Here is a 13,013-nt window from a genome sequence, read left to right as displayed (position 1 = left end):
TCCTTATTTCTTCTCTAAGGTTGAAAAAACGCGACAGCACTTTACCTCAACTCAGCCATCGCACGCCAAACGTCTACAAACTCCGATTAACCATCTTTTAGGAATTCACGAAACTGGCGATGATTAAGCCCATGCGACCTTATGTAATTCACGGCTGAAACCACAGGTTTTAAAACACACGACATGTCCACATATTTCCCCCAGAGTTTCTGCTGAAAAATCATGCAGCCCCCCCCCCCCCCCCCCCCCAACGCACCGCTTGCGCGACTGAAGCCGCGTTCGAGATTCTTCTATCCTCCGTCCACCCCTAAGCTGACAGTGCACTGAAAGCTGCATACCCGCTGAACCAGTCACCTCCCGGTCTTTTGCTACGTGATCACACCCTCTCTGCACATTATTCACGAGTGGAGAGCGAGATCTGGCGATAAGAGACATGCAGTTGATTGGTCCGGCGAACACGCAGCTTCCACCGCACTGTCAGTTTTCGTGTGAACCGAGCATTCAAAATGCCTTTTTCGCTTCGGCGTCGAGCGAGAAATACGATGAGGTGTTCTCTCTCTCGGTATGTTCGGTGCTCGTCGCGCCGTCGCGTCATTACGCGCGCTTCTGCCCGCACTGCTAGCAGCGGGCCTACTGGTAGCGGGCTGTGGGCCGGAGCTCAATATAAGCACCATGGCCAGCCGCGGGCCGGTCAGAAGGCCTCCGCGGGCCGGATTTGGCCAGCAGGCCAGGGTTTGGAGTCCCCTGCAACGCTTAATTTTTTTATTTATTTTTTATTTTTTTGCTGAGGCATTTGGCGATATTTGCCACAATTCTTTTCTACAATTGACACTGAAAAAAAAAAAACGAATATTGTCAACGAAACTTTGCTGAATTAAACGGTAAGTGGAGGACAGTGGGGCTTGGGCCGCCAGCGGGCCGCCGCGAAGCAGCGTTTATGGGTGGGCCAATTGGGTTAATATTTTTCTAATGAGCAGCCCCAGACTGTTGCCGCGAAGCAGCGTGTATGGGTGGGCCAATTGGGTTAATATTTTTCTAATGAGCAGCCGCAGACTGTCGCCGCGAAGCGGCGCGAACGCAGGCGGGGGGTGCACGATCTCGAGTGATACACGCGCCGTCCGAAATTGCCGGCATTTTTTCCCCGGGCTGTTGTGCCAGCTGCCGCGAAATAGCCCCACCCGCGTTTGATCCTGCGGTTCTTCCGTCATCGCCACCTGCGACGCTAGTCTTCTTCTATTTTGTTTTAGGCACAAGTTCGCCCCATTAATCGTTTAGTTTGCTTCAATTTTCGTCGCCTCATCAATCGTCATTCGTGAAATTCTGGTGGAGGTCCGGGCTAACGCAGCCCATGAAGCGTACCCCTCCGAGGCTTCACAGCCAAAGCCCAGTCCCCCACTCAAGAGTACCATCCGCACAAACTACCAAGACCCAAGGAAGCCGCTGCAACCAAGGCCTAACTCCGGAATTCTGACTTTTGCCACTCAAGAACACGCAACCAACGAGGCCGACGATGGACAACCAGTCGTTGCAGACCCCGGCTGCCCCGCCGTCGTATACGTGCCCATCGCACCCCGGACTCCAACGCCTTTCTTCGGTGAGGTCCAAGAGGACATCAAGGATTGGCTGCAACACTATGAAAGCGTAGCCCGCCACAACGAATGGACGACTGAGCAGTGCCTCCACAACCTCTACCTCTCGCTTGAAGGAACTGCGAGGCACTGGTTTGATAACCACGAAGCCTCTTTCACTACATGGAAGTCCTGCCCACCGAATTGAAGCAAACGTTCATCAACCATCACCATCGACAGTGAGTGGTGGACCTTCTCCAAATAGAAGGGTGCAGGGCCCCAACGATACCATGGCCAGCTTTCTTGAAGATTTCATGGGCCTCAGTACCCGAGCCGATCCAGAGGCAGCCGAGGGAAAGAAACTTCGCGTCCTTATGGATGGCGTAAAGGGTGAAATTTTCGAAGTCCTCGTTTGAAATCCCGACAGCCGTCGACTGTCTTGTGACTGCAGCCAGCAACATCGAGCGCGCGCTGTCGTCTGGTGCAAGCCTTTTCCATCGACTGGCTGGCGTGACTGCTCCTCCAATCGTAACATCTTTCCGACTGGACCTAACCACTGCCGGTGCCGACAGACTTCGGGAACTTGTCTGCGACATCGTCCGGGAAGAGCGCTGCTAATCGCCCGTCCTTTCTCTCACTCACCGAAGTCGTGTGAAAGGAGGTTCACCAAGCCTTCCAGCCTGAGGCTCCTGTCACCGTATCAGCACCAGGAGGAGATCACTGATCAATTAGTTACGCCGCAGTGGTCCGCCGAACACCACCACCTCCGCGTCCGTACATGGCAGCCCCCCGATATGAAGCTCCCTCGCCACGCAGTATCCCCGACACCAGGAAGATTGGGCGCACGTCTGCCGAGAACAAGCTTTGTCAAGAAAGACTGAACCGTGGCGAACAGCCGACCGACGCCCGCTCTGCTACATCTGCAAGGAAGCCAACCACATCTATCGTGGATGCTCCTACTGCCGACTTGGACTGCGTGGGTACGACCTGGACGACCACGCCGGAGGTACGGCGAACACCCTCACAACATCGAAGAGTTCCTCCGATGTTAGCCATCCTCACCTCTCTCTGTTGAGAATCCACCGCCTCTCTGTTGTGAATCCCGCTCACCATCACCAAGACGTTAGCGTGTCCAGTGCCACGACCCCGACGACAGAGCCTGCATCCCAGGGACTCCAGAACAGGGCGGGGGGGGGGGGGGGGGGGGGGCAGGGGAGGTCCAGATTGCCCCCAAGATTTTTCAGGAGGGACTGAGCCCCCCCCTCCGACTTCGAAGAAACGCAAAGCTGTTTATTCATCTATTGTAATTCCTCGAGTCAGCGAGGCGGCAGAAGAGGCTGGATCAACGCCAAATAACCTTCTTCCGCTTTGCCCAACAAGGTGGACTGTCAGAATGAAGTCAATGAAAAGGGTCGCTGAAAACCTAGTTCAGGGGACACTTCACGAGCTGCTACAAACAGAATATTCGATTGCAGACAACAGCAGGGCCATTTTGAACGGTTATGGGAGGCTTCTGAAAATGTTTGAAACACTGCTAGGAATAAACATTTCTATAGATATGTTCGGTCCATGCGAAGAACCTGCGAGGGTACTGCAACGTTCAACGTTTCGCGCCGCAGGTATCAAAGAGGCTACAGAGACTCTGCGAGGCAATGTCCCATCTGCGGTCTGATGTCGCGTTTGAAGAGTTGTGGGATTGCGCGAGCTCAACTGCAATGCGACTAGGTTTCAAGGACCTGCGCAGCGCAAGGCCGACAAAACCGCCAAAAAGGCTCAAAATGAGCAACAAACCTTCTTTACCAGTTGTACTCGATTGCAAGACAGCGTTACGGAAGGAGTACTTTGAGGCTATAGACTGCATTCCGAGTGAAACTCAACGGCGGTTTGAACAGCCTGGTCTGAAGCAGGCTAGTAAAACTATAGAGCATTTTGATTAACGCTGATGGGGGCAGACAGTTCACAATAGATGACCTGAAAGATGCCCTAGGAGCTGCATGCATGTGATTTTGACCTGGCCCGACTCTGCGCAGTTTTTACTTTTGCCGACTCTTTTAAGCAACCTTGATTCCCTCACAATTCACTCCATATTGAGGACACTACAGGCAAAATCCAACGAAATTCGTGACCTCCTGGACCAAGTCGTAAAATATATGAAACTTCTTCATTCTGAGCCTGCATCTGTCGCTTCGGGGGAGCGCTCGTTTAGTGCCTTATGCCGCATTAAAATGCATCTATGCAGTCGCATGATTCAGGGGAGGCTAACATGCCTCCTCATTTTGCGCATTCAAAAAGGAAGAGTGTCGAGCTCAACCTGGACGACATCATCAAGGAATTTGTCTCCAGGACTGCCGAGCGATTGGCGACCTTTTGTCTTCCTCGAGACGACCAACGCACGTGGCTTTGGGGCCTACATGTGGATCTGTTTCCTTCATCACGCTTTTGTGCACATTTTCAAAATATGCAATAAGATGTCATTGTATATATGTGATTATCTTAGTTTACTTGTTCATTTCGTAGCGTGGATGTCTTTTTGAATGAGCATTTCAAGAATAATAAACGTGATTCTCCGCAAACTCAGTTTTGGAATGCTGTGTATCCCCGCAGGAATTTTGGAATTGTCTGAAGCACTATGCGTAAGTGTTTTTGCCATATTAGTGAGTTTTGGTGGATCGAACGTAAAGGCTTCGAGGGTCAGAAAGTGCATGCGCAAAAAATCAGTACAGTTGAACCTCAATTTAACGAAACCCGATTTTACGAGTTTCCTGATTTAACGAACAAATTCGGATTCCCCGTGCAGCCTATCCCGAAGAATGTCTTTCTCGACTTTACGAAGTTCCCGAAATAATTAGGGGGTCCCGGTGACTTCGCTAAATCGAGGTTCAACTGTATTGCATTCTATGCGTGTGCATTTCTGACCCACAACTGTATTGCGTACGAGCCACTAAAACTCCATACCGTCGTTATAAAGCTGGAAGGAAAAGTGATTGCACATGGTAAGTAAGGAACTTCATGCAAATAATATTTGATATTTTAATAAACAGTAAGTAAAAATAAAATGACAGAAATTCGGGTGCAGCCCTTGTCTCCTATAATAAAATATGCAAAAACAAAATGCTTCACTTCAGCCCCCCCCCCCCCCCCCCCACACTCAAAATCTACTTCCGGAGCCAGGAAAACTAGCTGCGGCAACGCCTGGAGGTGGTGTTGCCGAAGACGACCGAAGTCAAGAGCCTCCAAGAACGCCGGAGCACATCCACTCTCCCGAAGCCACGTATCGCAATGACGCTCCTGCAACAGTGCGCAACAACCTAAACGTTACTGAGGGCCGCGACGCATCAGCACTTGTGGACACCGGAGCAGACTACACAGTTTTGAGTGGGAGACTCTCTCACCGCCTTCAAAAAGTGACGATGCTGTGGGATGGGTCACAGATACGAACCGCTCGAGGACACATCACCCCTGTCAAAAGATGCACTGCTCGCGTTAAAATTCACGGCGAGACGTGTCTTGTAAAATTCGTCGTTCTACAAGACTGTGCCAGAGACGTCATTCTCGCCATGGACTTTGTGTGAATACTGCGCCGTCATCGACCTTCGAGAGAACAGATTGACATTGCTGACACCTGTTCCGCCTTCAGAAAAACCCCAAACAGCGTCAGCCACCGTCCGAGTATCTGCCGACCACGTGAACCTGCCGCCACAATCATGTTGTTGTACCCGTCGTAACAGATTCAGCTACCTGCGGAGAAGTTGTTCTGGAAGGCAACATTCAATTGCTCCTGGGAAAACGAATAGGCATCACAGGAAAAATAACTGAGCTTCAGGGTGGGTGCACTGCGGTCCTCATGACGAACTTCCGACAAGAAACGCAACACCCCCCGAAAGATATCACCGTGGGCAATGTCGAGGAACTCCGGAACTAACCCGAAATCACCGCAAGAACTGAAGAGTCCTTGTCACCTCAGCAAGACAGTATGTCGCCCGCACAGCTCGACATTGACTCGAGCTTCCGGACCTGAAACGACAGCGGTTGATTAAACTCCTCGCCGAATACCGGGATTGCTTTGCGACGTCGTCGAAGGTGAGCAAAACCACCACCGTTGAGAAGCACTGCCTAATTACCGAGGATGACATGCTCCCTGTGCATCGGTCACAATACCGAATCTCCATAAAAGAAAAGGGGGTCATTCAGGAGCAAGTACAAGAAATGCTGAACGACGATATAATCCAGCCTTCAAGCGGTCCGTGGGCCTCTCCAGTAGTACTGGTTAAGATGGAACGCGTAGGTTTTGCGGGGACTATCGGCAGCTGAACACAGTGGCGAAGAGATATCTATCTACTTCCTTGCATCGACCAAACGCTAGACCGGCTGCGCCACTCTCGGTATTTTTCATCGATGGACTTGAAGAGCAGCTACTAGCAGATCGAAGTTGACAAACAGCACCGAGAAAAGATAGCCTTCGTCACGCCGGATGAACTGTAGGAGTTCAAGGTAATGCCCTTTGGACTATGCACGGCGGCAGCAACTTTCCAGCGTCTCATGAACACCGTACTGGCGAGACTGAAGTGGCAGACCTGTCTTGTCGACCTCGACGACGTCATAGCGTTTTCAAGTCACTTCGACGTGCACTTGCGACGACACCGAGCTGTTCTTCAAGCCATGCAGTCCGCCGGACTCGCACTCAAGCCGTCAGACTGTCGGTTCGCCTCTGACGAGTTGATGTTCCTAGGCCGCATGGTTAGTAACAAAGGCGTCTGCCTAGGCCCCGAAAAAACTCGCGCAGTCGCGGGATTTCCAGCGCCGACAGACAAGAAGGCCATGCAAAAATTCTTTGGACTTTGTGCCTGCTATCGACGTTTGTTTGGGATTTCGCAAGGATTTCTGCACCGCCCACGAAACTTACGAAAGATGCCGAGATGTTTGAATCGGCCGAGGAGCAACAGCAGGCATTCGCAGGCTGAAGCGAATTCTCCAGACTTCTCCTGTTCTTAGACCCTTTGATTAGGACGCAGAAACCAAGATTCACACAGAAGCTAGTAATGCAGGACTCGGGGCGGTACTGGGTTAAGTGCAAGGAGGCACTGAGCGAGTCATCGCCTATGCAAGTCGAACACTGTCCAAGGCGGAGAGAAATTACTCAATTGAAAAAGAATGTCTAGCGGTCTGGGAAAATTGGCATAGAAGGTTCGGTGCGTAGAACATTCTAACCTCGAATAAGCAACAGGGTTCTGGAATTTACCAGAACTCAACATTTACAGATATAACGAAAAGGCGCGTCCACTCCCAGGCATTGAACCTTGAGCCCTTTGCATAGGAGCCAAAGACGATAACCATTCGGCCATGAGCGCGTTTGGTCGGCGACACTCGTGGCATTATAACCGGTATGAACTTTATCTACCCATAGGACTCTATATATTAAAACCATAGAGAACCATAAGACCCATATAGTACACTGGCTACAATAGCAGCATCTTGGTAGTTTACTGGGGGCACATTTTTCATTCATCTAAAACATAAATATCGCACCAATATGCCATGTCGTGAGAAGGTTTAGACTGGGGAACCAGCAGAGTATTTTTGACAAAAGCAGTCAGTTACGAATGAGAGAAATTGCAGCAATGTCGCCGCTTAAATCACTTTTACCGGCGAATCTCCCTGTACTTTTAGGTTTAAAAATATTTTTGAATATTGTCACATTAGGGATGGAGGAGGATACATAAGGAACGGAGCAGACGTAATATGTACAAGCCCCCACCAGAGAGGGAACCCCTAGTGGCAAACAGGTCAGTTTAATCGGGAAGCTTCTGCAGTCGCTGTGTTGGTTGTACATTGCAGCGGCAGCGGTAGTAGTGGATTAGCGGTGTAGTTTCTGAGATGGCTATTCCGCACTAAAAAAGCCAGAACAGTTGCTGCGTGGTTAGATGAAACACTAGATACAAAGATTAGCACGGCACAGAGTTTTATGGCCTTCCCAGCTTCTCTTCGAAGCTGTACGCGGCAGAGCGCCGCGCGACCTGGGGCTAAGTGCCACTTGTGCATAAATGCTACGATTCTCGAAAATGTATTTTGAAAGAAACCTATAATAAACTATTCTATTCTATTCTATTTTATTCTAAGTAGTGTTTCTCACTTAGCAGTTCACGTTTTGCTATAAGCTGCTGACGAACAATACAATTAAATTTTTCTAGCGACAATGGAACAAGGACACCAACAGCAAACCAAAATATGCAGCTAACACTTCACCAGGAAGGAGAAGCAGAACAAGGTCGCCCACCCAAGCTACGACCCATCAATATTTTCGTCGGCCTACAACCAAACGTTTTGGCTAAGGATTGGGAATCTGTTTCTGTCTGGAGGGCCGGAAAATATATCTGTAAATATAAATGAGAAATAAGCTTAATCAAAAATCCTAAATCGGCGCCTATATACAAAATTGAGTTAGTAAAAAATTCTGTATTAAGTCATCAAAACCAACGCGCTCACGTTTAACTATAAAAAAAAAAGTAGTCAAAGGTGGATGAAAATGTGCACTTTATTTTGAATTTCAATATTTAGCTAATTATTATATTACACAATTACTGGAAGCCAGAAAACTCACAAGGCATAAATCAAAGTGAATAGGAACTTCGGCATGTTCACGGACAGCAGGAGGCTAATACGAATGACAGAAGGGATGCTGATAATACGCAGTAAGTGTTATTCACTAGCGGTCATAGCTGAACTCGCTACTGCTGAGCATGCACTATTGGCAAGTGTCCAACATGCCTACACGCCTTGCACTGACGTCGCATCATCCATTTCGCACCACCACGGAAGACTGAGAGCGGAAAGCTGCTCTTCTACGAATTTTGAGTGACAGGTTAGTCTTCAAAAAGAGAAAAGAAACGTCTGGGCGAGTCTGGAACACACAAAGGAGAGCCCCGTTGAGAAGATAATTTCTCCTTCCCCTGCCGTGCATGCATTACGAGCAGTCACCTCAAATATGGCATCAAGCGTATACCACATATAGATACGACACAGGACGCAAGTACAATATACAATATACAAGGTAAAGAAATTTTAACATACGTAGTTGCCCTTTGGTGAACACTTTCAACTGATCTTACAAGATAAACCTCATTGGAGTTTTGTATGAAGCTGCAGTACTCTAGGTGTTGCAGGACCAAGGCTGTGAAAGGCACCTAAGTGTGTTATGGCCTGTTTCACTAGGCATGCAAAGTACAAAATTCAGCGTTCCACACGTTTTGGACAAAATTGTTGACATGTTGTGAGAAGAAATGTAGCTGAATGTTTATTGCAGACCTTCTCAATGTTGTTCTGCAAAACCTCGTGGTTTCTGGGGTCACCTGATAAGCGGCACCAACATCCGGTTGTCCGTAACAGCAGTGGAGTCGATTGCAGAGAGGCATTATTACGATTAATAAATATGTTGAGAACAATTGGACTGGGCACACTGTCTCATAGAACTGTCTAGCACTTGGGCCACTGGAAATAGTTCCATGGTATGTACTGCACTCTGAGCGACTCAACTTCAAGACTTCTAGTATGCACACATTTAATTCGCGTTAATGAGCACCAGTGGCTCGCTGGGCAAGCCGCAGGACTCAGCTTTTACGAAAGGCGGGGCAGAACTCGCAGCATAACAGCACCTTGCCATGCTTGTGGGAGGTTCCAACTCCAGGTTACGGCGTCGCCAAAAGGGTAATCAGGAAGGTACCAGGACCAGCACAGTTCTACACTTTTTAGAACGATCCTTTCTGTAAGCAGTGTTCTCCACTGTATCAATCGACAAGGTGACCGCCATAAACCGAATCGTGCATCGACGTTTTACGTACCGCTAGAACCGTCGTGGGAAGAGTCTCGAGAGTGAGTAAAGGTGCAGCAGCTTATTCGGGATTAAGCGCCCATTTTAAGAACCACACTGAGAGTGAAGCAACACAGAATCCTCGCGTCTTGCAGCGTCACCTGTAGAATGACCGTTCGGAGCGTCGGGACACTGTGAAGGTAACAGCATTCACATCGAAGAGCTCACCACTGAAGGGGGGCTACCGAGTTTTTAAGAGCCACTAATCGTAGTAATCGCATTCCAAAGACGCCGGGTTGTCGTAGATTGTCTTTCACCAGCTAGGTCTTGTAGGGCTGAGGCCAGGGCTGGGGGATCCGACGCCGGAAACGTGCAGGAACCAAGCAGACGACGTGAGGCTCGCGGACGCGGTTCGTGGGTGTCGACGACGTCCGAACCACGATCCGAGCAACCCTAGTTGCAGCCTTGCTTCCGAGAAGACTGGATATTCTTTCCGGTGGGCACACAATACTTAGACAGCACGCTTGCGGTTGTTGTTGTTGAAGCCATGTTTATTAGGAAATCGACGTTGTTGTTAGTTACGCTCTGGGCGCACTTGACACTGTCGATGGGAAAGGGAATTAAGGGAAAAAAGAGATAGAGGAGGAGAGAGGGGGAAGGGGGAAGAGGATTACTTCAGAGTGTTGACTCGCGACTCCTGGAACTCCCGAAAACCTCTGGATGTAAGATCTCCAAGAGCCCCAGGAGCCGCAAGCAACCCAGATCTCTTGGAAGTCCTAGAGGATCTCGAGGAGTTCCGCGCTCCTCAGGAAGCTAACTACACTCTTCAGTGCCTTGTCCGTAGTAGCTCGTGAGGCTCTTGGACGCAGGAGTTCTTCCAAGTTGGTACTAGGTAGCCCTAGGCGGGAGAAAGCATCACGGAGGTTGGTGCGCTCCTCTTCGTGATCACTGCAGTGCAGAAGGAGATGTTCGGCGTCGGCCATTTCCTCGCAGGACTGGCATAGGTCCAGAAAGGCGCAGAGCACGAACAGAGTCGATTGTCGCCGCCAAGTTAAAATAAAACGAGGCTGAGCCAGGCCAAGCTTTAGTTTAGTACACGATTAACTCCAACATACTTTATTACAAATAAATATATAAATGCTGAAACAGTTTTTATTTATGTTTAAAAGTTGTACTGTAAGTCGATTAAAACAGGAACATTTACGTTGCGTCAAATGAGTTTCGTCGTAACACCTGTCGTCAAACCAGCGAACGTCGCCGCATCGCCATCGCCATCGTAACCAAAATCAAAACCAAACCAAGTCTCGGGCCACCGTATCACCGTATTTCGGGCGGTTTCAGGCCTTTAGGCTTACGGAAAAACATCGAAGAACGTTCTTGGGGAAACAAAGTGTCCCAGGTGCCGGCGTGCCCACAGAGCCAGCTGTGGGTTTGAGTCTACTTGGTGAGTACTTTTCCAGCCCTTTCTTTTCGGAGCGTGTATGGCGTGTCCTTGTGTGTGCAGGCAGCGTGAAAGCGGACGTGTGCGGTTCCTTGTCGCACACATTCTTTGCGCATTGGATGACCCTATAGCTTTTTCCAAGGAAGTACCGGAACCGACCTGTCACTGAGCGAGCAGTCAAATGGCGGGAACGGACCCAGAGGCAAGGTCCCACGGGGGCGTGGGGCGCCGAGCGAGGCGCTTGGTGAGTGATCGGGGAGCTTTATTTCGTAGATCGGTGTTCAAGGCTTGAGTTCTGCAAATCGGGTGGCGGCTTGGTACCACCTAGCTAGGCGGTGTGTTTTGCGGAACCCATGACTGCTGAAGGTACCAGTTTGCGTCCTAGCGCTCGTATTTGCACCCCGTTTGTTTCCACTGTGGGAGGTCGGATCCAAGTTCGATTTTCGTCCTCGGAAACTACTCGAAATATTGCGTGACCTGCGCCTTTGGAAGTACCGTCTGTATTGGTGACGTTGCTTGCGAAGGGTATAAGGAGTTATTTTTCGACTGTGGCACGGACTTTTTATACAAAGTGCTGTATATGTAGCGCGTATTTACTAATCCTCTGGCAATACTTTATTGTGAAGGTCGGGAGAAAAAAAAACGCGCATTAAGTAGTGCCAATGAAAACAGAAAAAAAGGTGTTCCAAACAACTTCAGGAAACCATGACTTGATTTTCAAGCTACCGCCTCCTCAGCTTTCCTCCTCAGTTCATAAGCAAAGTGAGAAATCATGTGGTCTTATTTCACTGGAACCCAAAGTTTTCGCAGCAGTCTGAGAGTCAGCAAGAACAAAGCCTTTGATAAAATTCACGCTTTACATTTTTGCAAGCGCCAACAGCCATAAAGTATAAATTACGGGTAAGCGATTGAGCGAGCGACGAGACAAGCGATGGCAACCATTTTGCTATCACTCAGTCAGTCTCGTGACAAGGTAAATCGCTTGAAAGCGACGGGAGCAAGCAATCAAGTCATTGAGCGACATTTTCTAGAAATCCAAAAACCGAGCGACAGTGACAAGTCTCAGTTGCTCGTCTTGCTAAACCGCTTACATGCGGTTTAGCGTGCCTTTATTGTGCGAATGCGAGAGACACGTGCCACGAGTGAGTGCTGTGTTTCCAATCATTTCATTTAATTTATTTTCACCTGAAGGGCCCGGTCAGGATTCGTGCAGTGTGCAACTCGTGCACTGGCACTTACATGCCATTATTATACAAATCAAGACAAACATGAAAAGGAAGCTCATTAATGATACATAGTGGCAATAAAATACTTTTAACAAGAAAAATGAATCCCTAAGCTTGCTAGAAATACTTCTGGGATTACAATGGTGGATGGGAGGCTGTTCCAGTCGCAGATGGCTTGAGAAAGGAAAGACTTATTGAATGCGTTTGTGGAACTGGAAATACGAGATGATGAGGCGAGATGATGTTCATTTCGGAGGTGATAACAAAGAGTCCTTGAGGTCGGGGCAATGATAGTCGACTTTATGAAGGAGGCAGAGGCGAGAGAGTTTTATGCCGAGCTGCAAAGAATTCACTTTCAAGTACCTCTCCTTTCAGGGCTATATTGCCATTTGCTTTCAAGTGCTGCATGGGCCTCGTGCACTGGCACTTACACGCCAGTTCCAAAAATAACACAAATACATCAAGGGGTTTTAGGCGGGTTAGCCATCATACAAAATGGTGCTGCTCAGTTAAAATATATCAAGTTCAAAATGAACAGCACTCTTCATTGATGGCTGATTCATACAACGATCTGATCCACACAAAGGAGCAGACTCACAAACGACAGGCAGGACGTACCAAACATGTTCGCGGCCCTACATTGCTGAGAAACTCTAACATTGTGCGATAACACTGGGGCACAGTTGCCCAGATCGAAATCAACATTTTCTACTTTAAAAAAAAAGAACTCTGCGCCACTGTTACGTGCAGAGGGAGACGTAACACCATGATAGGCTTAGTGCGAAGCACCATTAGCTTCACTGAACGAAGTCATGACAAAAACACAAGCATAGTCCTACTCGAGGAGGCTTTGGCGTAGAAGCGACGAAGTCCTGGGCTCGCCACGGGGCATTTGGAGACGCCTTCACTCACTTCGTGCTCGCGCCTTCAATACACCACAGCCACAAGAAAGTAGGGGTGCCGCGAACTTTTGG

At 49.0% G+C, this 13,013-nt stretch overlaps 1 pseudogene; it reads left to right on the top strand.

The window, feature by feature from the left end:
• The first annotated feature begins 3,283 nt into the window (after positions 1-3,283).
• LOC120837017 lies at positions 3,284-4,035 on the top strand (annotated as a pseudogene).
• Positions 4,036-13,013: the final 8,978 nt, after the last annotated feature.

Source organism: Ixodes scapularis, unplaced genomic scaffold, assembly GCF_016920785.2.
Source record: "Ixodes scapularis isolate PalLabHiFi unplaced genomic scaffold, ASM1692078v2 PGA_scaffold12__126_contigs__length_90152505, whole genome shotgun sequence".
In the NCBI taxonomy this organism is placed as follows: domain Eukaryota; kingdom Metazoa; phylum Arthropoda; class Arachnida; order Ixodida; family Ixodidae; genus Ixodes; species Ixodes scapularis.
This window is presented reverse-complemented; position numbering and strand designations above follow the sequence as displayed.